Source organism: Eubalaena glacialis, chromosome 15 (assembly GCF_028564815.1).
Source record: "Eubalaena glacialis isolate mEubGla1 chromosome 15, mEubGla1.1.hap2.+ XY, whole genome shotgun sequence".
NCBI classification, from domain to species: domain Eukaryota; kingdom Metazoa; phylum Chordata; class Mammalia; order Artiodactyla; family Balaenidae; genus Eubalaena; species Eubalaena glacialis.
This window is the reverse complement of record NC_083730.1, coordinates 2,990,456-3,014,279: the sequence shown is the minus strand read 5'-3', so window position 1 is coordinate 3,014,279 and position 23,824 is coordinate 2,990,456. Positions and strand designations below refer to the sequence as shown.

Sequence of the window (23,824 nt, the reverse complement as noted above, 5' to 3'; positions counted from 1 at the left end):
CTGTGTTCCAGGAAAACTCGCTTCACAAGAACGGGCACTGGGTCACCTCCTGGTGGGGGCCTGGCCGCTGCCCTCGGCTGCACCAGAGTCCTTGGGACCAGAGCCTCCGCGAGTCACCTTCCCCGGAGAAAGCTCTTGGGTCTTCCGTGGGGCGCAGGGCGAGGAGGAGGATGCTGGGTGAGTCGCTGCTACTGGCACCGAAGTTGAGGGGGCAGGGCTGGGGGCTCCTGTGAACACACAGCCTGTTTTCACCTTCAGCCTTTGACCTCCTTCCAGAGGGAGAAACAGGCTTTCACACATCGGGGGGCTTCTTCTGGTCGACTCCCATTAAGCAAACTTAGCTTAAACTTTCTCCAGTTACTAAGACAAGTACCGCTCATTCATTTACTTTCCATCTCCCAAAACTGTTACCAATTTAGTTTCTATTTTCTTTGTTCTTATGAGTTTGTAACTCTTTTTCCCCTTTATGGTCATTTTGGTAGGGTTTCAGGAGGATGCCAACACATCATGTATGTTCTGTTTGCCGTGTTTAACCAAAGTCCTCCTGGGAAGTTTTCACACAAAGGCCATGCTGATGAAGGCCATGGGGAGGGTGAGGTCAGGAGAAGGAAGCATTTCAAAAGAAGGGAAAACAAAATGGGAAAGAAGAGAGGACTGAGGCCAGAAAGTAAAACATTTACGTTTTGGGTTTTTTCCTCTAAACAGAGAAATGAAATATTAAAGCCTTTTTTACTTTAGCCTTTATTCTCTCAACATTAAAAAAAAAAAAAAAACAGTAAGAAATGAAAGAATAAATAGCCTTGAAAGGTACATTTGCCTTAGAGACTGGAGCTGAAATGCAGAGAGGTTTCTCTAACTCACTCATTCAGAGGAAACCCCCCAAATTATACTGAATATGAAATACGACCTTCGGAGACCGTAACTTCTGACAATAGTACTGTTTCTGACAATACTGCAGTCTTTTTTTCTCTTCCCTGGGAAATTCTAGGGCAGGCATCACGCTGAGATCAGATGTAAAGTAAGCATGGCTTCAGCATGACCAAGGTGTTAATCACTGAAGTCATCAGCCAAGGTGGCATTATTATTCCAGCCACTGAGGAGCAGCACGGTGGTTTCCTCTGAAAGGTTTCCAAATCAAGATTTCATGTCATCGTGACTAATTTTATAGAGTTAAAATGCCATGAGGCTCTCTCAGAATTAGATAATTGCTTTTTAAAGTCTGCTCTTTAGAGGAAAAGGAGAAAATAATAATGTTTAGAAACAACGGCAGAGCATCATGCCACCCCCGTGTCCTCCTCTCCTCCGTCACACACGGGCAGACACCGCGCTCGCACACGTGCACCCCCAAACCTGCACAAAGTTCCGTTAGTTGATGTATCAGAGAACTAGCTGAGAGTGTCAGCGTATCGGAAAACTGGCCGAGGAGGGACACTGGAGCCAGGAGCTCAGAACCGCCCGCCTTCCCCAGGTGAGAGCCAGCAGGACAGGGCAGGGCAGGCCGGCCCGGGGCGTCCCCCAGCCTCACGGTCGCACACAGGCTCCTGGTTGTCAGGGAAGGAGTTCAGACCGACCGCCGCGGCGGCTGGCTGTGCCAGGAGGCCCGGGTGACGGCAGGCACCGGCTCAGGCCGTCCTCGAGCCCAAACCCGCCCGCTGTTTGGTAGCTGAGATCCCTGGAAGCAGAGGCGCTGGGCAACTGGCTCGAGGTCGGCCTGGAAAGTTGGGGAGAGGGGTCTGAGCCCCACCGTACGCGGCGAGGCTGCCCTGGCAGCTTTGCGCGGCCACAGAGCCGACCGTGGCTGAGGCAGGACGGCGGGTGCCAGGCGCGCCTCTGCCGCCCACGTGGTGGGTCCGTGGCCTCATGGGCTCCGTGAGGAGGTGGGGTCAGGTCACCGCAAAGACGCCCCTCAGCTCCGCAGCTCCCTAATTCACGTGCTTCTCGCCTATGAACTTAGTGCTTTCTGTTGTTCTTTTAAAGGATGTTCTGTGAAACAGGACACAGACTTTTTAAAAGAAAGAAAACGCCTTTGGAGGCCAGGTTATGTAAGTTACAGGAATGTTTCCCCTTTGGTTTCTTCATTAACACACTTACTATTCTGTGCAGATTTCAAACTGTTCATCGAACTGTTGGTCTTCTCTCTTCAGCACCATGTTCAGTCCATCACCCCTCACCCCAAATAGGCAGAATCGGCCCCGAAATGTGCAGCGTCCTAATGCCACCACTCGGCCCACAGCCGCCTGCAGGTCCACGCTCCCCGGCGCCCCCCTCCGGCCACACGCCGGAGCACCGCTCCAAACACCAGTGAGGCGTGTAACTGCCCTGCTCACACACACAGCGACTTCACAACGCACCGCTGTAACTCCTGGTCCTAACCTTAAGAAGCTCAGTGTGACCCAGCCTCTCCTTTCCTTGTTCTGTGCCATGTGTTTCAGCCTCATGGATGTTTCCGATTCTCAAAGTCCATTTTTTCCTACCCCTTGAGCTGCCCTCTGATTGTTTTCTATTAAAGAAAATTCACATCACATAAAATTCACATCCCATAACCATCTCAAACTGCGCCATTTGGTGGCATTCGGTGGATTTGTAATGTTCTGCGACCATCACCACTGTCTAGTTCCAGAACCTTTTCATCATCCCGAATGGAAACCCCACACCCATTAAGCAGTCACTCCCATCCTCCCTGCCCTCCAACCCCCAGCACCCACTGATCTGCTTCCTCTCTCCATGGATCTACCTATCCTGGGTATTTCACGTAAGTAGAGTTTTACAGTACGTGGCCTTTGGTGTCTGAATGCTTTTGAGTTTCGACCATGGTGTAGCAGGTGTCAGAACGTCCGTCATTCCTTTTTGTGGCTGAATAATACTTCATTGCATGGATTACTGCATTTTGTTTATCCATGCATCAGTTGCTGGGTGTTTGGGTTGTTTCCCCCTTTCAGCTACTGTAAATAGTGCTGCTAGAGCATTTGTGTACACGTTTTTGCTTGAGTCCCTGTTTTCAATTCTTTTGGGTATATTCCTAGAAGTCGAGTTGCTGGGTCTTATGACTTTTTGAGGAACCACCAAGCTGTTTTCCACAGAAGCTACACCATTTTCCCTTCCCACCAGAAGTGTACAGAGGTGTCAGTTTCTCCACATCCTTCTCAACACTAATTTCCCAGTCTTTGTTGATAGCCATCTGAGGAGGTATGAAGTTGTATCTCGTTGCAGTTTTGATATACATTTCCTTATTGACTAATGATGTTAAGCATTTTGTTCATGTGCTTCTTGGCAATTTGTATATCTTCTTTGGAGAAATGTCCATTTTAATCCTTTACCTATTTTTTACTTGGGTTGTTTGTCTTTTCGTTTTTAAGTTGTAAGAGTTCTTTGTATATACTAAATGTTAGATCCTTATCAGATATGTGATTTGCAAATATTTCCTTCCATTCTGTAGGCTGGCTTTTCATTTTCTCAGTACTGTCCTCGGATGCACAAATGTTTTGATTTCGATCAAGTCCAGTTTATCTATTTTTTCTTTTGTTGCTCAAGCTTTTGGTTTCATAGCGAAGAATCCACCGGGATGTTGATAGGGGCTGCACTGAATCTTACATCACTCTGCTGATGCTAACATCAGAACAGTGTCTTAACAATTTCAAGTTTTCCAGTCCCCCTGATTTTCACAAGGCCGGCTTCTCCTGTTTACTCAGATTTCAGCGCTTAACCGTCTCCGTCTATTTTACCTCTCGTGTGGTACCTACCACTGCACGGTGCTTTCCTTATTTACTTGTATTTTTGGTTGCTTCTGCTCCGTCTTTGTCCACTGGAATGCAAGCTACTTGATAGCAGGGTCATCATGCCTGTTTGTTCGATGCTTTATCCCAGCATCTGGAATCGTGCCGGCACCTAGTAGACCCTTAACAAATACTTGTAATGATGAATGAATGGATGAACCAGTGAAAACCGGCTGGGTGAACAGAGCACGTTTGCCAGGGAGCAGAGCGGGAAAGTTACTCTCTTCTAACCAGAAGTGACGGCAGGGTGATCTCATGCTCCTGACACGCAGATGCTCTGCAGACAAGCCTTGTCCTCTCTTACAGCTCTGAGCTTATGAAATGGATTAACCTTCAAGCATCAGCTGTGAGAAAGTAGGTGGAATTGATTGCCATGGTTGCTAAGAATTCACGAAAGGCACCTGTTGTTACATTTACATTTCTTTCCATTTTGTTGTAAATTGTGTTTTATCCATCAATCTATTGATGCTACTGAAAGCCAAATGAAGTGAAAAATGTGTTTTCTCCTTAATCTAGTCTAGAATCCCTATGGGAAGATGAGCTCTTTGAATCAAGAGGCTGTAACCTCTGTCCGCCAAGGACAGTGTGGCATCAGCGAGGTCAGTGGTTCACGCCGTTCTCCACCCTCCTGATGTTCGTATCAAATGCCCACTCGCAGTGGTATTTCTCCCCTCACTTGCCGACTTTCCACCGGCACAGACACAGAGCATCCCAGCCCTGACCCCTAGTCCAGCAGGTGGCCTGTCATGTAGTGTGCGGGCAATAAGAAGACGGGCCACCAGAGGGGCTGGTAACGGGGCCTGAGTGTGCACGGGGTGGCCGAGACTGACGTTTTAGGGGCCGTGAACCCAGGCCCAGGTCTGCTCACAGAGCGGAAGATCTCAACAGCTTACCGTGAGCGCAAAGCAGAGGCCAGATGCTGGCCGAGCACAAGAGCAAAGAAGCAGGTGTCTGTTCTGAGCCCCAGAACAGAAGCTGCCTCTAAAACGAGGCGTCTCACAAAAGGAGGAAGAAACAAGAACATGCCCCGGGCGCCTTTGGGAGCCACGCAGGCCAGCGAGAGGGAGCCGGGTGAACGGTGATTTCCGATCCTCTCTGCTCTTGTTTACTCTTGCTTGGAAGATACGGTAAAGCGTACGGATATGCAAATGCATCTGGAGCCAGGAAGATGCCGGAGCACGTGGGTGCCAGCTGGACCCGATTTTGGCAGTGGCCGCAGACAGCCGAGCACTCCTCGAGGTGCAGGGTCGGCACAGGTGCGACGCACCTGTCGGAGGGGAGCGGGGTTGCTTAGAATCTTGCGTCACGGTCGGCTGTGGGCCTGGGCAAGCAAACACCCATCGGTGTGCCCTTGCCAGCTACGCCTCGTGCTCCAGTCGCGCCGGGGCGCCGGGGCTGGGGGGGACTGCTGCCCTGCTGCCCCCCCAGGTCCTGCACCCACACCAGAGTCCCCCCCACCCGCCCACCGTCTTCTTCCCTAGCGTCCTCAGTCCCGCCCACCCTTCAGGTGTCTTCCCCGGAGAGGTCCTTTCACCCAGGGCTGGGTTAGCATGTAGGAGAAAACCGCTTTCCTGTTTCGCTCAGTGAATCAGTCAGTACAGGAAGGAGTAAAACGGAGAAGATACTTCGTCACAAGGGGAGAAGGAACCACCTGCAGGAGACTAGTTACATCTCTGGCGGCCGACAGGTGCCCACGGGAAGCACGTTTTAAGGATGAGGTCATGTCTCCATTGGAGCAACAGTGTGGAATCTCTCCTCTATTTATAAATATACCTTGAAAAACAAGTGATTTAACCAAATACCTCTTTAATAGGATGTTATAAAATGACTTGGGTAGAAATGAAAATGTATGGCTTCCTCTGTTAGAAGGGGTCATGCGTTGACCTCCAAGGAGGGCAGGACCGTTCCCTGCGCTTCTCCCTTTCCTCTCTGTCCTGCTCTGCTCTGTGCTCCCTCTGCCCGTCCATCCTTTCGACGTGAGGCCTCCTTTCCGCTGTTAACACGCGGAGCCTCCCGTTAGCCCATGTGTGGGGAAAGAAGCCTCTGCGGAATCCTCACATAGGTTCCAAGTATGGTGTAGGAGGATTAATGATCCATTGACTTGACGCCCGTGCGCAAATTGCTCTTTTCTGGTTGTATAACTGAAACGTTGTCCTCCGACTCCAAGAGGAAAGTGCTTGTGATGGAAGGATGGAAAGGAAAAGCAGCCTTCTAACCAGGACACCGTGAGAGCTCGTGGCGCATGTGAGTCTGGACACAATGGGAGCCTTTCACACTTGAGGGCAATCCAAATGTCAAATAATTCTGGAAGCATAATGTGTAGCTTGTTAACCCCCGTGAACGTCTTCATGCTTTTGTGCGCTGAGGAAGAGGCCGTTGGAGCAGGGGACAGTGAGAGGGGGCGTCTGTTCAGAGCCCCTCCCGCCCGCGTGTTTGCCCTGCGGCCCCTGGAGCTTGCCGGGCACACACGCCGCCGCAGAGCAGGTTCCAGAGCCAGGGCGCCGGGCCCAGCATCCTCCAGGGGCCAGAGACGGGCTACCAAGTTCACAGTCAGAGACCATGGAGTGCTTTGGTTCAGTTACTGATTAATCACCATAGCAATGTGCTCATGATTCAAGTATAAAATACCCTTACAGATCAATGAGAAGGCAGCCCGATGTCTCCACCCCAACAACAACAAAATGGTCAAAGATCCAAGCAAGTATTCACAAAAGAAAAACTGGAAAGGACAATGAACAAATATAAGAGGTCCAGCCTCACAAATTGCTAAAGAAATGCGAAATAAGAACATGGTAACGTGCGCCTTGCGGCTGCACAGGATGGGAAGGATTTTTCTCCCCTAAATGGTAACGCTTTGTGTGCCTGAAGATTCCGGAAGCAGGCACACGGGTGTGCTGCTGGTGGGAACACAAGTGGGCCGTGCTTTCTGGAGTGTCATTCGCCCTCGTGTACAGACAGGGGCTCGGCTCCAGCGAGGTCACGTCCGCGTCGCCGCTCACCCTTAGGAGGATTCGTGCGTAAGTGTGACATGGCATTCCGCCATCACCACGCTTTCCGGGAGGTGGAAACTCAGAAATAACCTCGATGCTGGAGGACAGGACTCCCAGGCACTGGTGGCTCTGTCTCATCTCCCTTCCGCCCACGGGAATGGGACTTGGTTATGCTTGTAGTTGACTTTTTCTTTCTGGATTCCTGTGCACCAAACGGAATTAATCATTATCCCGGCTTCATGAAACATTGTCATGGTTAGCCCATGCCTGGCGCTTTTATAAATTTGTGCCTTTGTGATAATGTAATAAACACCTAGGAGCCCACCACATGAACGCTTGAACTTGGCAATAACTGCGTCTATGTGAGTCCCTCCCCGCTCCTGGCTGGCTAGACCCCCCGTTCTTCTTCCCTTGTGCTCCTTTTTACATTATATTACATCACATTATACTATATATGGATGTATATAATATTCCAGAAAATAGATTTCTAACTTTGCAGAAAATGTGCCATGCTCATGACATCTTTGAAACTTATTTTACTCACTGAATATTTACTGCCGAGATTCATCCATGTCGTGGCATGTTGCTGTAATGTCTTCCTTTTCACTGCTTCTGTTTTCTTATGATACCATAATTTATTAATCCATGTGCCTATTGATGAGTATGTGAAACCTTCCCAGGTTTCTGCTCCTGAGAGCAAACGCAGCATTCCCATGTACATCTGCTGGTGGTGTACCTTTGCAGTTTTTCTCTGTTGTGTTCGTTTCCTGGGGCTGTCATAACAAAGTACCACAAACTGGGCTGCATAAAGCAACAGAAATTTATTATCTCACGGTCCGGAGGTCAGAAGCCTGAAGTCAAGGCGTTGGCCGGGCCATGCCCGATGGGAGGAAGGATCCTTCCTTGTCTCTCCCAACTTCTGGGGGTTCCTGGCGATCTGTGATTCCATTTATATAACATTTTTTAGTTGACAACGTTTTAGAAATGGAGAACAGATTAGTGGTTGTCAGGGGTGAGAGATGGGGGAGGGGAAGGTAGGTGGGCTAGAAAAGGGATCCTTGTGGTATTGGGTCTATTCAGTGTGGGGTTGGCGGATATACAGACTATGACGTGATAAAATCGTATGGAACTCAGTACACACGCAAACGAATGTAAGTAAAACTGGGGCATCTGAGTAAGATCGCTGCATGGCATATTCTGGTTGTGACTGTTGTGCTAGCCTTTTGCAAAATGTTAGCGTTTAGGATTTAAAAGGGAATTTATTTCCCCCCATGTTTGTTTATATCTTTTTGGAAGAATTGTTTGCCATACATACTAAGTAAGCAAATAAATATATAAGCAAATCTGTTGCCCCTCCCCCAGGGGTGCTGCGCGGACCTGCTTGTCATTAAACCAGCGGCTGCAGGAGCAAATCCATGCTTAGTGGGTGGAGCGCCTGCCCCCCTGACTTTTAATTAGGGCCTCAGATCAATACCACTGCTTGTGTTTCCCTGCCCACAGCAGCTTCGTATGTGCGGCATTTCTCTTTAGAGTAGCAGGGACATGCCTGGCACTGCCCCTCAGGTTCAGCCGCCCAGGAGGACAGCCGCCCATCTAGATGAGAACCACCCCGGCACCGCCCAAGTTCAAGTACATGCACCCACCCAATCTGGACAAGCCCTCCAACTGGTGTTTCCAATGCAGTCATAAATGGATATAAACTTCATTTTATTTGCAAGAGTATCTCCTTCTGGTGCACATAAGCAGCTATGACTTCCTTCTTTCCTGTTTTGCACGTGTTACACCAGCGGGGCGTGAGGAGAAAATGCAGGGGGAGGAAAGACACCTGAAGCGAGGCCTCGGTTGGTGTTGGTCACTCAGGTCCGGAGTCTCCCGGGGAGCTTGGCCTGCCCCACCACCATCCTAAACCCTCCCCGTGTTTGTAGAATAAAGTTCGGGGGAAACCTGCAGCCCCTCTCAGTGTCCAGACACCCGGCAGGGAAAGCCCTGAGCTGGAGGAGGGAGGTGGTCTAGGCTTGAAGGCCCCCGCGGGGCAGAGGGCAGGGGTTCTCCAGCCTGGCCTGATCACAGCCCAGGTGGCTCAGGCCCGGGACCAGGATACGAGCCTGGGGGACGCGCTCCATCAGACAGAGGAAGAGAGCACTCACCGTCTGCCTTCTGCATCCGGCCACGGGAGCATTTCCCACAAATCACATCAGCTATCTCAACTGCACGAGCCCAGATACCAAACCTCGGCTTCACAGTTGAAGAAATAGTCTTAGAGGGGCCATCCCACCCGCCCCAGATCCTGCAGAGCTAAGACGTGGCTGAGCCCATGCACAGTAGTAAATGATGGTCCTGGGAGCTGAGTCGCCTTGGCAACGCTGCTGCTGCTGGATCAGTGATGCCCCCGTGGCCCCTGAAGCAGCTGCCAGCTCCCCCTCCAGCTGGCCCAGCTCCTCTCTCCGCAGCCAGCGCTGCTTGTCTGTCTGTCCTGCTACTTCTCTTCCCCTGTGTGGCTGCGAGGTGAAGGAAGCTGGGTCCCTCTCATAGAGTGAAAAGCCTGCCCTCCAGGGCGACGACTGCTAGATGCCCAGACGCCCCGCTTTTGCTGCTGTTGGGAGTTTTGTGTTTTTATTTCCATGTTTGAGGTCCCGTTTCAGATGACGGCGGTCAACAGAAAGAGTCATGCTATATCCACAGCAGTGCTCGGTTTATGCCAGGCTTTACTCGGTTAAAATAAAACACTGTTCACTGGCTACAGGATTCACCTTCCGTCTTCACCTTTCAGCACTTCTGACCTCTGTCGTGGCCCCAGGCCGACAAGCCCTAACTTTTATTTTTGCCACAGCACAAGGCATATGTGAAACTTCTGGCTAAAGGTGTTCAGGCAGAATCCAGCATCTCATCCATCTGAGGCTTCCTGGGTTCCCTCTTCTTTTTTTTAAAAAAATAAATTTATTTATTTATTTTTGGCTGTGTTGGGTCTTTGTTGCTGCATGCGGGCTTTCTCTAGTTGCGGTGAGCGGGGGCTACTCTTCATTGTGACGTGTGGGCTTCTCACTGCGGTGGCTTCTCGTTGTGGAGCACGGGCTCTAGGTGCGCAGGCTTCAGTAGTTGTGGCACGTGGACTCAGTAGTTGTGGCACGTGGGCTCAGTAGTTGTGGTGCACGGGCTCAGTAGTTGTGGCGCACGGGCTCAGTAGTTGTGGCGCACGGGCTTAGCTGCTCCGCGGCATGTGGGATCCTCCTGGACCAGGGCTCCAACCCGTGTCCCCTGCATTGGCAGGCAGATTCTTAACCACTGCGCCACCAGGGAAGCCTGGGTTCCCTCTTGACTTCTCTGCTTTGCCCATTTGGAGCTATGCCTTCCTGGTTCCAGTACGTTTGCAACCACTTACCCTGACTGTCCCCTGGTGTCCCGTCCCCCAGGGTCTGAGTCCAGCTTGTGTCCTCCCTGTGCCCTCTCTCTAAGTTACAGCCTCCGGCTGCAGCCTGGTCCCCCCGCACCGGAGTGGGCCCATCCCGCAGAGCCCTACTCCAGGCCAACAGTGCCACCTACACACGCTCTCTCTTTGGCTCCTCATCTCCAGTCTGTTGTTTGGTGTCACCCCGTACCCGGTGCTAATAAGCATGTCTGGTGTCTCTCTGTGGTGCCGATGCCCCTGAAGCTTGAGCCCCTCTCGTACGGGCTCCTCTGCCCTCCTCCTCAGCATCCTCCCTGCCCCACTTCACTCCAGCTGCCGGGCCGCATGCGGGCTCCGTCACGCTCTGCGGAGCTGCAGTCGGATGGCGCCCTGCCTCAGGGGCAAACCACACACCCTCCCACGTTCACAACCCAGCAGTGTGGGTGTCAGAGGCCAGACACCGGGCTTGTTGATCAAGTCCACCCAGTACGAGTGGCATCCGTGCTCTAAGTGACTGGCAGGTCCTCAGATTGGCTGCTTGTCCTAAGGAGCAAGAGACATTTCTGGTAGGAAGGGCCAAGTAGAAGTGCCCCAAACGGACCCAGTTTCCTTTCAGCCCCCAACCCAGTGACTCTGGAGCAAAGCTGCGTTCCTGGAAGGGCCGCCCAAGGTCAGGGTCCCCGCCGAGGACGGGATGCAGGCGATGTGTCCCCTCACATCTCTGTTCAAATCGTTTGTCCTGCAAAAACAAACAAACAAGGAAACGAAACAAAACAAAGCACCAGGTGTATTGTGGTGAGGGATTGCGGACGACCGTGGTGAAGCTCACAGTCTCGGGGATTGTGACCCCGCCTCTCCTGTCAGCCACGGGCGCCCGCGCAGTGGGCCAGGCCCGGAGTAGCCACGGCGACGGCGAAGCAGGACAGCCCGGCTCCCTCTGCAGGGCTGTTCCTGCCACTGCAGGGCACCCACCTGGCCGCTCACAGGGTCCACGCTGAGACCCCACTGAGGGACCAGCCACAGGGCATCCCGTGGCCTCCCGGCGGCAGCTTGGGCAGACCGGACTCCTTCCCGCCTGGCAGGGACAGCGGGAAGGGACACCCTCCTGGACCCCAAGGGACAGGAATGGACTCCAGTTCCGCACGGTGCCGCCCTAGGGCTTCTGAGGAGCCCACTCATGCTGAGGCATGCTCCCACACCTAGAAGGGCAGGTGCGGTGATGTCCCCATGAGCTTTCCTCCCCTCAGCCGGGCAGGGGGTTCTGGGAAGGTCCCCAGGGGGGTCCACGGTGGCCCCAGCTGGAGACTACATCCCCGCGTTGGCCTCCCTTCTCTGTTCTGCTCCCTGGGGCCCCGTTCCCAAATACGCCCCCAGCACACAGGGCTCTGCTTTTGGTAGAACCGGGCCAGGACCCCTCTACTCCCCAGATGCTCAGTATATGAAAATGAGGATGTGATAGGAGGAGTCCTCTTGTGCATCACTGACTGAGGAAAACAAATTCTCCCATTAGCCTTTCCCGGCCTGATCTGAAATTTCAAAGGCTATACGGCGTTATGCGCCTCGCTTACTTTTTTGACACTCTCCTTTTACCACCAGGGAAATTGCCAGTCACTGAAAGGATGAGGTCCTCTGGAGAGTCGAAGAGCATAAGCCTCTGAAGAAGGGAGAGAAACGAGAAGGAAGGCAGGCTTCCAGGCAGGCCAGGGGCGTGTCCAGGAAGCGGGGAGGGGTGAGCCGGAGCCAGGTCGGAACTCGCTCAGCAGCTCAGAGCCCAGAGGCTTAGAAAGTGGCCTGTCGGGCGCAACAAGGGCTGACCTTCGCTGAAGGCCGTCCACGTGCCCAGTGCTGTGTAAGGCTCTTACACACACCGTTTACACTTCACAACAACCTCTGAGGGAGGCAGACGGGAAGCAAGGCAAGGGCGATCCTTCAGCCCGTTGGCTTTTCCAACACGCAGAGCTTGGCGGTCCAGCTCCGGGGCTGGGCTCTCAGGTCAACCTGGGGCTGTTGACATTAACTGTCTAAAGGGACGGCGATTGTCTCATTCTAGACTGGACTTTTCACTGAAGCTTTTTCATCGCGTTTTATTCGTATTCACTTCTGTTCCTAAGCGTGTTCAGCCCAACACCAACACACAAAGTGCAAGGTTGTCACAATCGCCTCGGATGGGCTTGTGATTTTCTACCTACAACTTTGCTGTCTGCTTCAGACCTTAGCTGAGGATAAAGCGAAAGCTTCAATTTCCTTCCTCTAGTGGTGAAATGTCAGACATATCCCTCAACTTTTGTGGACTTGTTAATGTAGCCATTTCCTGTGTCTTAAAGGTAAGTTTCAGGACTTCCCTGGTGGCGCGGTGGTTAAGAATCCGCCTGCCAATGCAGGGGACACGGGTTTGAGCCCTGGTCCGGGAAGATCCCACATGCCGTGGAGCAGCTAAGCCCGCGAGCCTCCACTCTAGATCCCGCGAGCCACAACTACTGAGCCCACGTGCCACAACTACTGAGCCCGTGAGCCACAACTACTGAGCCTGTGCTCTAGAGCCCGCGAGCCACAACTACTGAGCCCACGTGCCACAACTACTGAAGCCCGTGCACCTAGAGCCCATGCTCCGCAACAAGAGAAGCCACAATGAGAAGCCCGCGCACCACAACGAAGAGTAGCCCCCACTCGCCACAACTAGAGAAAGCCGGCATGCAGCAACGAAGACCCAACACAGCCAAAAATTTAAAAAATAAATAAAATAAATAAATTTATAAGAAAAAGGTAAGTTTCAAAAAAATCTTTGAATCATAAAAGTGTTAGAACTAGCGAGAACATTAGCAACCACTTGCTTTATGTTAATAAACAGAGTCTCAAAGAAGTTAAGTGCCTTACACCATGAGTAAATATAAGTCACCATAAGAACTCTGGCCTCCTGTCTCCCATTCATTGGTGTCACTATACAGAACATCTCTTGGAAAGATCTGGTATGCAATAGAAAGTTGCATCGTCTTTGCTACACATCATTGGAAATTAAAATTCACCTTTGGTATAGTCAGCACGTCTAAAGTTATGCTATTAACAAGACCTATCTCTGGGAGCAGTAGGTATTGTTACTGTCAACTGAAAGAAAAAACTCACAGCATAAGAGCTGTGAGTTTAAGTTTTATTCAGGGTCTTACTGAGGACTATAGCCTGGGAGACAGCCTCTCAGGAGCTCTCAGTAAACTGCTCTGAAGAGGCTGGGGGAGAGTCCGGTGCTTGGGCTCAAGCATCAAGTACACATCTTGGTGAAACACTACTTACTGCTAGTCACAAAGAACAGGCATCTCAAGTTAATGATTTTAGTGCTTTTCCATATACGGGAAGATGCAAGAATCTGAGTTCATTAAAATTCTTGCTGAAATACACTTCTGCCTGTCTAAGGGGCCTGCTTGTCCAGGCCCAGAGCATCCTGTTACCATCATTCCCTCCGTCTGAGGCAGACTGCTGGTCAGCGGCTGTAGTGGGTTAACCCTTGCAGAATTGCACAAAGCTCTCTGTTCTTCTTTGTTTACATTATGTATGTTATGTATGTTAAGGTATTGTTATGGACTGAACATGTGTGTCCCCCCAAAATTCGTGTGTTGAAACCCAACCCCCCGTGTGATGGTGTTAGGAGGTGAGGCCTGTTGGAGGAGATTAGGTCATGAAGGTGGAGCCCTCGTGGTGGGATTAGTGCCCTTGTAAATGAGGCCCCAGAGAGCTCCCTCGCCCCTCTGTCACGTGAGGACACAGCAAGAGGATGGCCGTCTGCAACTCAGAGGAGAGCTTCCCCAGAGCCCGCCCATGCTCTCACCTGACCTCAGGCTTTCAGCCTCCGGAACCATGAGAAATAAATGTCTGCTGTTTATGAGACATGCAGCCTATGGTACTTTGTTATAGCAGCCTGAAGGGACTGAGGTATGAAAAAAACTGGGAAATAAATATAATTGAAGTCTGCATGTTGAGTTCCCCAGGCAGACAGTGCTGAATGAATGTTGGTGTGTGTTAAGCCTCCTGCACCATGGGTCATAATAGTCCATCTGTTTGAAAGTACAGACATCTAACCGAGGCTGCAGCCTATGAGACGTGAGCATCCATGGATACTATGAGGGTTGTTTAATCATATGTCCACAGAAATGATTCTATGTTATGGCTGCTATTTCACTTTAATTGGGAGATTTAAATAATATACCCCAAAATGTTGTATGCATACAACAGATGGTATAGGAAATAATTTTAGGCAACACCCCAACAAATATGTGTTTTATTTAAATATCTCTGTATTTATTTCATATGTATTAAAATGTATTGCACAACACATATTGATTAAAAAACTGGTACCCAAAATAAAGTTAAAACTCAACACCAAGAAAACAAACAGCCCAATTTTTAAAATGGGCAAAGATCTGAATAGTTGCCTCATGAAGGAAGATATGCAGATGGCAAGTAAGCATATGAAAAGATGCTCTGAATCATATGTCATTAGAGAATTGCAAATCAAAACAGCAGAGAGATACCAGGACACACCAATCGGAACACTGACAGCATCAAATGCTGGCGAGGATGTGGAGCAACAGGAACTCCATTCACTGCTGGTGGGGAGGCACAAGGGTGCCGCCACTTTGGAAGACAGTTTGGCAGTTCCTTATCAAACTAAATATAGGCTTATCATGTGATCCAGCAAGCACACTCCTTGGTATTTACCCAAAGGAGGTGAAAACTTATGTTCACACAAAAATCTGCATATGGATGTTTATAGCAGCTTTATTCATAGTCGTGAAAACTTGGAAACAAACAAGATGTCCTTCAGCAGGTGAATGGATACGTAAACTGTGGTTCATCCAGACAATGGAGTGTTAACTCAGCACTAAAAAGAAATGGGCTATCAAGCCACAGAAAAGACATGGAGGAATCTTAAATGCACATGGCTAACAGAAAGAAGCCAGTCTGAACAGGATACATACTGTATGATTCTGACTCTATGACATTCTGGAAAAGGCAATATAGAGACGGTAAAAAGAGCAGTGTCGGCCAGGGGTTCGAGGTGGGTGGGGAGAGGGGTGATTAGGTAGAACACAGAGAAATTTGAGGGCAGTGAAACTAATCTCTGTGATACTGTAATGGTGGATACATAACAGACATTTGTTAAAACCCATAGAACTGTACAGAAATGAACCTTAAATTATGAAATTTGGTTAATACTAATGTATCAATATTGGTTCATTAATTGCATCCAGTGTAACATACTAATGCAAGGTCTTATTAATAGGAGAAAGTGTGTATATTGGGGGGAGGGTACGTGGGAACTCCCTGTACCAGATGCTCAATTTTTCTGAAAATGTAAAACTGTTCAAAAATCAACTATTAATTTAAAAAACCCTCAGGTGCTCGCCTCCGCAGCACATGTACTAAAACTGGAGCGATACAGAGAAGATTAGCATGGCCCCTGAGTAAGGATGACACGCAAATTCCTGAAGCGTTCCATATTAAAAACAAACAAACAAAACTCCTCAGAGTTGTTGCTCAATGAATATCGTTATTACAAGCGTCCAGTACGTGCCAATCACCGCTTCAGCGCTGGAGGTCAGGCCCGTATCATGAACTGCCCGCGTCTGCGCTGCGGCGGGGAGAGTGCAGGCGGCGGGATCTGCCACCAGGTGGCGCTCCTCCTCCCCGACTCTGTCTCTCTGATTTCTTTTCTCCATTCTGCTCCTGTCTTTTCCTTCTTTCCCTTCCGTGTGTACACTGCCATCCCTGGATCTAGTCACCTGGGGATGGAACCCAGCCCCGCCGTTTCCACGAGGGCGGCCTCCACCTTGGCGGGGGGCGCGGGGAGCTCAGGTGCCCTGGGCGGCACTTCGCAGCCTCTGGGTCCCGGCGCCGGTGGGAACTGATGGTGACCGGCCAGGGCGCTGGGTGAGCGCGCGAGCCTGCTCCACCTGCATCTGTCCCGGGCCCGGGTCCCCTTCCCTGTTGCTCCCACCCGGCCTCTGCCTGTGTCCCTGCAGCTCACCCGCTGAGACCCGGCCTCGCCCCCGGCTCCCCAGCCCAGGGTGGGGCGTTCACACCCGGACCACCCCGGGCTGGTCCCCAGCCTCACGGGCCTTGCCTCCCCTACAGATCTCCCCGCCTGGGAAAGCGGATTCGACAATCCAAAACCTAGCGGGGGAGACCGACCCTGCGCTAAGAGACCGGACAGCATCAAAGTGATGGTGTGACTGTGTGGCTGGGGGCGGGGTGGGGACGGCGCGCTGGATGCGACAGAGGGAGGGCAGCCAGCGGGCCCAGAACGGGGACGCCCAGGTCAGGTCACCGCAGCGCGGGGGACACAGGCTCGGGGCTGGGGAGGGGTCTCGGGGGAATTAGAAAGGCTCACAATGAACAACTTGGATTCTTCTTGCGATAGGGAAAAAGGCTGGTCCACGAAATTATGTTAGAATTAAAACGTGCATTTCTCACATGACAAACCAAAATGGGCCACAGAATGGAAAGACGTTTATACCACATTTATCTGATAAAATATTAGTATTCAGAATATATAAAGAATTACCATAGATCTTATAGTAAAAAACATAAACCTAATGCTTAAAATAAGCAAAAATAAAAACAGGCAAATCAGTGAAGAGGAAAAACAAAGGAAGAAAAGTTCAACCTCACTAGAAATTAGGAAAACTCAAATAAGACCCCACAGGTTGACAAAAATTAAGCAGTCTGGTCATACCGGATGGTTATGTGGGTGTTTTCAGACGCCGCTGGTAGGAATGCAGGTTATCGCAGTCACACCGGGAATCGTTTTAATCTCAGTAACTCCACTCCTACAGCCCACCATACTTACGTCCACATGTACAAGAAAGTTCAGAGCAATTTTATTTGTAATCATAAAACAAAAAGAAATAGCCTAAATTTCACCAACAGGATAGATAAGAAAATTTAATATAGTTATATAACAGAACTGTTTACAGCAGTGAAAAGGAACAAGATACATATCTCATCACAATACAGAAAGAGAAAATAGATGCATAAAGATACATATATTCACAGGCACTGGGGCTGGCTGTGTTTAGGGCTCAGGGCAAATGGGGTGGGATGTGCCCTCCCTTTAAACGTGGCTGGTTCTGTGGGCCCCGCCTCCCAGGGAGGGGCGGCCACTGAGCCGCATCGTGAAGCTGGGGTCTGAGTTTGCTAGTGAATCACGAGTACATTTTCATTTTTCTTACAGCCCAGAGTAACGCTCACACCTGTGATCAGTGGGCAAGCAGGACACCCCGACCCCTGACCCCTGGAAGTGTCCTGCTCAAGGGCCACCGACTTTTAACTGTTATCCAACAGACTCTCCCTGGGGGGGAAAAAAAAAATAGTGTTTGATGGTTTTTGGTTGAAGTACAGAGCAGTCACAGAGTTAAAACTGCTCGGTACCTCAGAGAGACACTAGTTCAGCTTTCTCATTTTACGGTCTGAGACCTGGAAAGGTAAGGCGATTTTCCTGGGCTCACACAGCCTGACACCTCTGTTTTCTGTCAGCAACTCTGAGGAATCTATGGGAGAAAATGTGTTGGAAGTTTTTAAGCCATTGTTCTTTCTTCCGGTGTCTTAGTCTCCTCACTGACGGCAAACTTGATTTTCCCGCTGTGCCAGCCCATCATTGCTGCTGATCAGGAACCACAGCCGCTTTCCTTATTGTCCAGGACACTCTCCCCCTGCACGCATCGTCTGCTTCCTTGCTTGAGTGGTGTTTGAATAACGTCATTCCTTACTTCACGTCAGCTGACTGTGCTTTTAGAAATCATGCTCTCGGTAGCTCCCTAGTTTACCCCTAACCCACCGCCAGTCGCTTCCTTGCCTGTGCTCACACCATCCCGTCCGTATGGGCCTGTGCCTGTTTTCTTGGGCTACTGAGTGCTTCTTGAGAAAGTCGTGAGACAGGCTGATCGGTGTTACTACAGTTCTAGTTCATACCTAGTAACCATTTTATTTATCTACTTATAAATTATTATTTCTATTATCATGATATTTCAATTTTCTTAGGTGCCAAACTATACACCTAGTAACCATTTTATTTACTTATCATAAGTTATTATTTCTATTATCATATTATTTCAATTTTCTTAGGTGCCGAACTATACACCTAGTAACCATTTTATTTATCTACTTATCATAAGTTATTATTATTTCTATTATCAGAATATTTCGATTTTCTTAGGTGCCAAACTGAGTCGGTTTACTTCTGAAAGTACTCCAGGCAGTTTCAGCTTCAGGCAGATTTCAGAGTCTAGTTCAGTTTGGAATCTGTGAATTCAAGCAACTCTGGAGTGAACTCAGATTCCCACTCCCAGATCTCAGCTTCTCGAGCGGCGAGGTATGTACTTTAACTTGCTCAGCTGGTGTGGGAAGGGGCACAGGGCTCTGGATACCTAGAGCCCTGCTTTCCAATCTGAACTCCAAGACCTACTGTGTGACCTTAGGCAAGTTATTTAACCTCTTTCGACAGACTTTTGTAAAATGGGAGTCTACACTTCTATTCCTGGGACAACTGAAAGAGATTAAACGTGTAAATGTGCCTGGTGGCAAATTAATACCCAATGGTTTTGCTTCCATCTTCATTTTAACTTGAAAACTGGATGCTGGTATTTAATTCTTGACAGATGAGAAACAAACAACAACAAATCAAAAAACCTAAACATTATTTCTATGACTTGAAAACTGTGCTAATGCTAAACTCTTCCATAAAACTCAAGAGGAAGGAATACCTCACAATTCAATCTATGAGACCAGTATTACTCTGATAGTAAGACCAGAAAAACACATTACAAAGAAAACTACAGACTAATAACCCTCATGAACACAGATGTGAAAGTTCTTAACAAAATTTTAGCAAATCAAACATTCATTCATGATAGAAACTCTCACCATCTAGGGAAAGAAGGGAATGTCCTCAACTATAAAAAACCTATAGCAAAAATATAATTAATGGGGAAAGACTGAATTCTTTCTAATATGAAAGAGGAAAAAAAAATTGCTGTTGTCGTGTCTATCCATTAGTACTAGAACTATTATTAGAGGTTCTACCCAGTGCAACAAAGCAAGAAAAAGAAAAAAAGGCTCCATGTTGGAAAATAAGTAAAATACTTAATTTGTAGAAATCATAATCATTTATTTTAAAAACCCTTGGGAATCTACAGAAAAAGCTAGACTGACTTATAAATAAGTTTAACAAGGTTTCTGGATAAAGAGACAATATTGAAAAATCAACTGAACAATCAAGTTGAAGCTAGATAAACAATATATTTAATAAAACCTCAAAAATACAAAATGGGAGGAATACATTTGACAAAAGATGGGCAAGACTTGATCACTGAAAACTACAAATTGTAGCAAAGAGAAATTAAAGAAGACTTGAACAAATAAAGATACTGTGGTCATAGATTGGAGGACTTAATATTGTTAAGGTGTGAATTTACTCCAAATCAATCTAAGGATTCAAAGTAATTCTACTCAAAAACTCAGATTTTTTTTAAAAAAAGAAATTGACAAGCTGATTTTAAAATTCAGGAAATGTCAAAATGACTTAGAATAGGCAAAACAGCTTTGCAAAAGAACAAATTTAGAGAACTTAACACTACTTGGTTTCAAGACTTATTATAAAGCTACAGTATTAAAGACAGTGTAGCGCTGGAGAAAAAATAAGCAAAAAAGTAATAGAACAGAGTTTAAAATAGACCAATACATATATGATCATTTAATTTTAAACAGTGTTGGCATGGCATTTCAATGGAGAAATGATAATCTTTTAAATAAAAGGTGCTGGAACAACTGGATAGTATATTGAAAAAAATAAAACTCAACCCTTACCTCATTCCGTATACAAAAATTAACTCAAGATGGAGAAAGACCTAAAAATAAGAGCTAAAACTTCCAGAAGAAAACAAAGAAAATCTTAGTGACTTTGGCAAAGTTTATTAAAAATGATAAAAGTCATGGAACAACTGGTAGTTTGGACTTCAAAAAAATAAAAACTTACGCTATTCAAAAAACACTGTTATGGAAATAAAAAGGCAAGCCACATACCAGGATATGTTGCAAAACATATATCTGACAAATAAATTATACTTGGAATATTTTAAAAACTCTACAATTTAATAATAAGATGACAATCGAATTAAAAATGGGCAAAAGATTTGAACAGACAATACATCAAGGACAATACACGGACAGCAAAGAAGCAGATGAAAATGCTCAACATCATTAGTTATTAAAAGAAAGGCAAATTAAAACCACAATGAGATACCATTACACACCCACTAGAAAGACTAAAATTCAAAAGGCTGACCATTCCAAGTGGTGGTGAGGAAGTGAACCAACTGGAAGGTCATGCATTGTGGGTAGAAATGTGAGACAGTACAACCACTTTGGAAAACAGTTTAGTAGCTTCTAGAAAAAGATACGACTACCATATCACCCTGCCATGCCACTCCTAGGTATCTACCCAAGAGAAATGAAAGTGTATGTCCATGCCGAGACTTGACACAAATGTTCATAGCAGTTTTATCTGCAATCAGGGCTGGTATGAGGGCAAGGCAAGTGGGACACTTGCAGAAACCTGACAGTCAGCACCTCCTTAAGTTTGCACACAAGGTGCCCTGCTTCTCTCACCCTAGTCCGGATCCTGTTTATAACAGTCAAAACCTGCAAACAATCTAAACCTCCATCTAAGGTGGGTGGTTAGAGACGCCGTGGTCCCTCCACACACCGAAACACTATTCCGTGCTTATTTCAACAGCGCAAAAAATGGGACAATACAGAGAAGATGAGCATGGTCCCTACACGGTGACGACTGCAATTTTGTGAAGCATTCCGTATTTTTATAAAATAAATAAGTCCTAGGAATGTCACGTAACCATAGTTACTCATGGTAACTATAGTTAGTAATACTGTATTGTATATCTGAAAGTTGCTAAGAGAATAGATCTTAAAAGTTCTCAGCATGAGGAAAAAACTGTAACTGTGTGTGGTGATGGATGTTAACTAGACTTACTGTGATCATTTCACAATATTTACAATTATCAAATCATTATGTCGTACACCTGAAACTAATACAATGTTATATGTCAATCATATCTCAGAACAAAAAGAAAAGAAATAATATTCAGCAATAAAAAGTAATCAATTATTGATTCATGCAACAACATGGATAAATTTCAAAACAATTATTCAGAGTGAAAGAAGTTAGACAAAAAGAATACATATTATATGAATTCCATTTATACAAAATTTTAGAAAATGCAATTAATCTATAGTGACAAAAAGAAGATCAGTGGGTGCCAGGGAAATGAGGAGTAGGAAGTAGGGGGAAGGAAGGAATACAAAGGGGAATAAGGAAGTTTCAGGGGTGATGGGATATATTCACACCTTGACTGTGCTGATGGTTTCACATCTGTATGTGTCAAACTTATTAAACTTCACTCTTTAGTATGTACAGTTTATTCTATGTAAATTACATCTAAATAAAGCTGTAAAAAATAAAATGAGGCACAATAAAAACTTAAAGACATTAATCCTTATTGGATCCTGATTGGGAAAACAAATTTCAGTGACAATTGGGAGCATGTGAATATGGACTAGGTATTAACCATATTAGGAGATTATTGGTAATTTTTGTAGGTATAATAATGGTATTGTGGATATGTAAGAAAATTCCAGTATTCTTAGGAGATTCATGCTGAACTATTTAGGGGTAAAATGGGATGTCTACAACTTATTTAAAATAGTTTGAAAAAAAGAAAGAAAAAAATAAATAAAGCAAATATGGCAAAAATAGTAAGACGCTTGAATCTAGGTATCAGTATACAGGTGTTCATTTGACTATTCTTTCAACTTTTTGAAAGGTTTGTTTGATAATTTTCTCATTAAAAAGTTGGAAAAATTTACCAAATGGATTTGAAAAAGAACCAAATTACAAGAGATACAACAGAAAATAACTGAATTATCAAACTCAATGAATAGGTTTAACTGAAGACATGGCAGAAGATAAAATCAGTAAACTGCAAAATAAATCTTAAAAAAGTATCCATAATGCACTACAGAGAGATAAAGAGGCAGAAAATATGAAAGAAAAGTTAAGAAACATGGCAAATAAAATGAGAAGGCCTATCATAAATCTGGTTGGGATTCCAAGAGAAAGAGAAATTTCACTTATACTTTTCAATGAATTCTTGAAAGTGTAAATAAAAAGAATCCATACTTAGGCATACCATGATGAATCTGCAAGACACGAATGGCTGAGAGAGGCCTTAAAAACTTCCAGTGAAGATGATAACCTCCAAAGAACAAAGACTCATAAGACTCTTCATCACCCATGACAGAAGCCAAGCTAAAAAATGGAACACTTTCAGTGGATTGAAAGAAAATGATTGTCAACCTAGAATTATTTAACCATAAAAAGTACTTTTAAGAATGAGGGCAAAATAAAGTAATTTTCAGGTGAACAAAAAATGAGAGTGTTTGGCACTAGTCATGCTTACTAAGTGAAGTTGTACAGTACGTGTATGAGACAGAGGGAAAGAGGTAGCAGATGAAGGTCAGAGATACAAGGAATGTGGAGGACAAAAAAATTGGAACATGTAGGTATATTTAGACAAATTAGACTAAATAAAATAATATAATAATATCTTCTGAAGCTTAAAAGTAGAATTAAAACACAGAACTACATGGTATATAAATTAGGAGAAGGGTAAAGATATTTATTAACAGTCAACTTCTATAAGTATCATCTTGAAGTTTCTAGGGTTCCCTTACAGAATACAGCATATAACTTTCAAATTAGAAAGGGGAAAGAGTAGAACGAGAAAAAAATGTCAATCCAAAAGAAGGCAAGAAAGTAGAGAAAAGTAAACTTAGATGACGGAACAAACTGAAAGCAAAAAATAAAATAATAGGCACAAATATTTTTCATACTGTATTTAAAAAATCAACACCAGAAGGCAAGTACAAGACTACTCATAGCAGCATGTTCATTTAAAAACAAAACCATATGACCCAGCAATGCCACTCCTGGGCATATACCTGGAGAAAACCATAATTCAAAAAGACACATGCACCCCAATGTTCACTGCAGCACTATTTACAATAGCCAGGACATGGAAGCAACCTAAATGTCCATCGACCGAGGAATGGATAAAGAAGATGTGGCACATATATACAATGGAATATTACTCAGCCATAAAAAAGAGCAAAATAATGCCATTTGCAGCAACATGGATGGACCTAGAGATTGCCATACTGAGTGGAGTAAGTCAGACACAGAAAGACAAATATCATATCAGTTACATGTGGAATCTAAAAAAAGGGCACAAATGAACTTATTTACAAAGCAGAAGTAGAGTCACAGATGTAAATAACAAACTTATGGTTACCAGGGGATGGGGTGGAGGGATACATTGGGAGATTGGGACTGACATATACACACTACTATATATAAAACAGATAACTAATAAGAACCTGCTGTATAGCACAGGGAACTCTACTCAATACTCTGTAATGGCCTATATGGGAAAAGAATCTAAAAAAGAGTGGCCATATGTATAACTGATCCACTTTGCTGTACACCTGAAACTAACACAACATTGTAAATCAACTCTACTCCAGTAAAAATTAAAAACAAAACAAAACAGAACTTG

At 46.4% G+C, this 23,824-nt stretch overlaps 1 non-coding gene and 1 pseudogene across 1 annotated transcript; both read left to right on the top strand.

The window, feature by feature from the left end:
* The first annotated feature begins 15,535 nt into the window (after positions 1-15,535).
* LOC133076045 (U6 spliceosomal RNA) lies at positions 15,536-15,642 on the top strand. Its single transcript, XR_009697464.1, has one exon. It is a non-coding gene; the product is annotated as a U6 spliceosomal RNA (small nuclear RNA).
* Positions 15,643-20,912: 5,270 nt separating this feature from the next.
* On the top strand, positions 20,913-21,012 carry LOC133076062 (U6 spliceosomal RNA; annotated as a pseudogene).
* Positions 21,013-23,824: the final 2,812 nt, after the last annotated feature.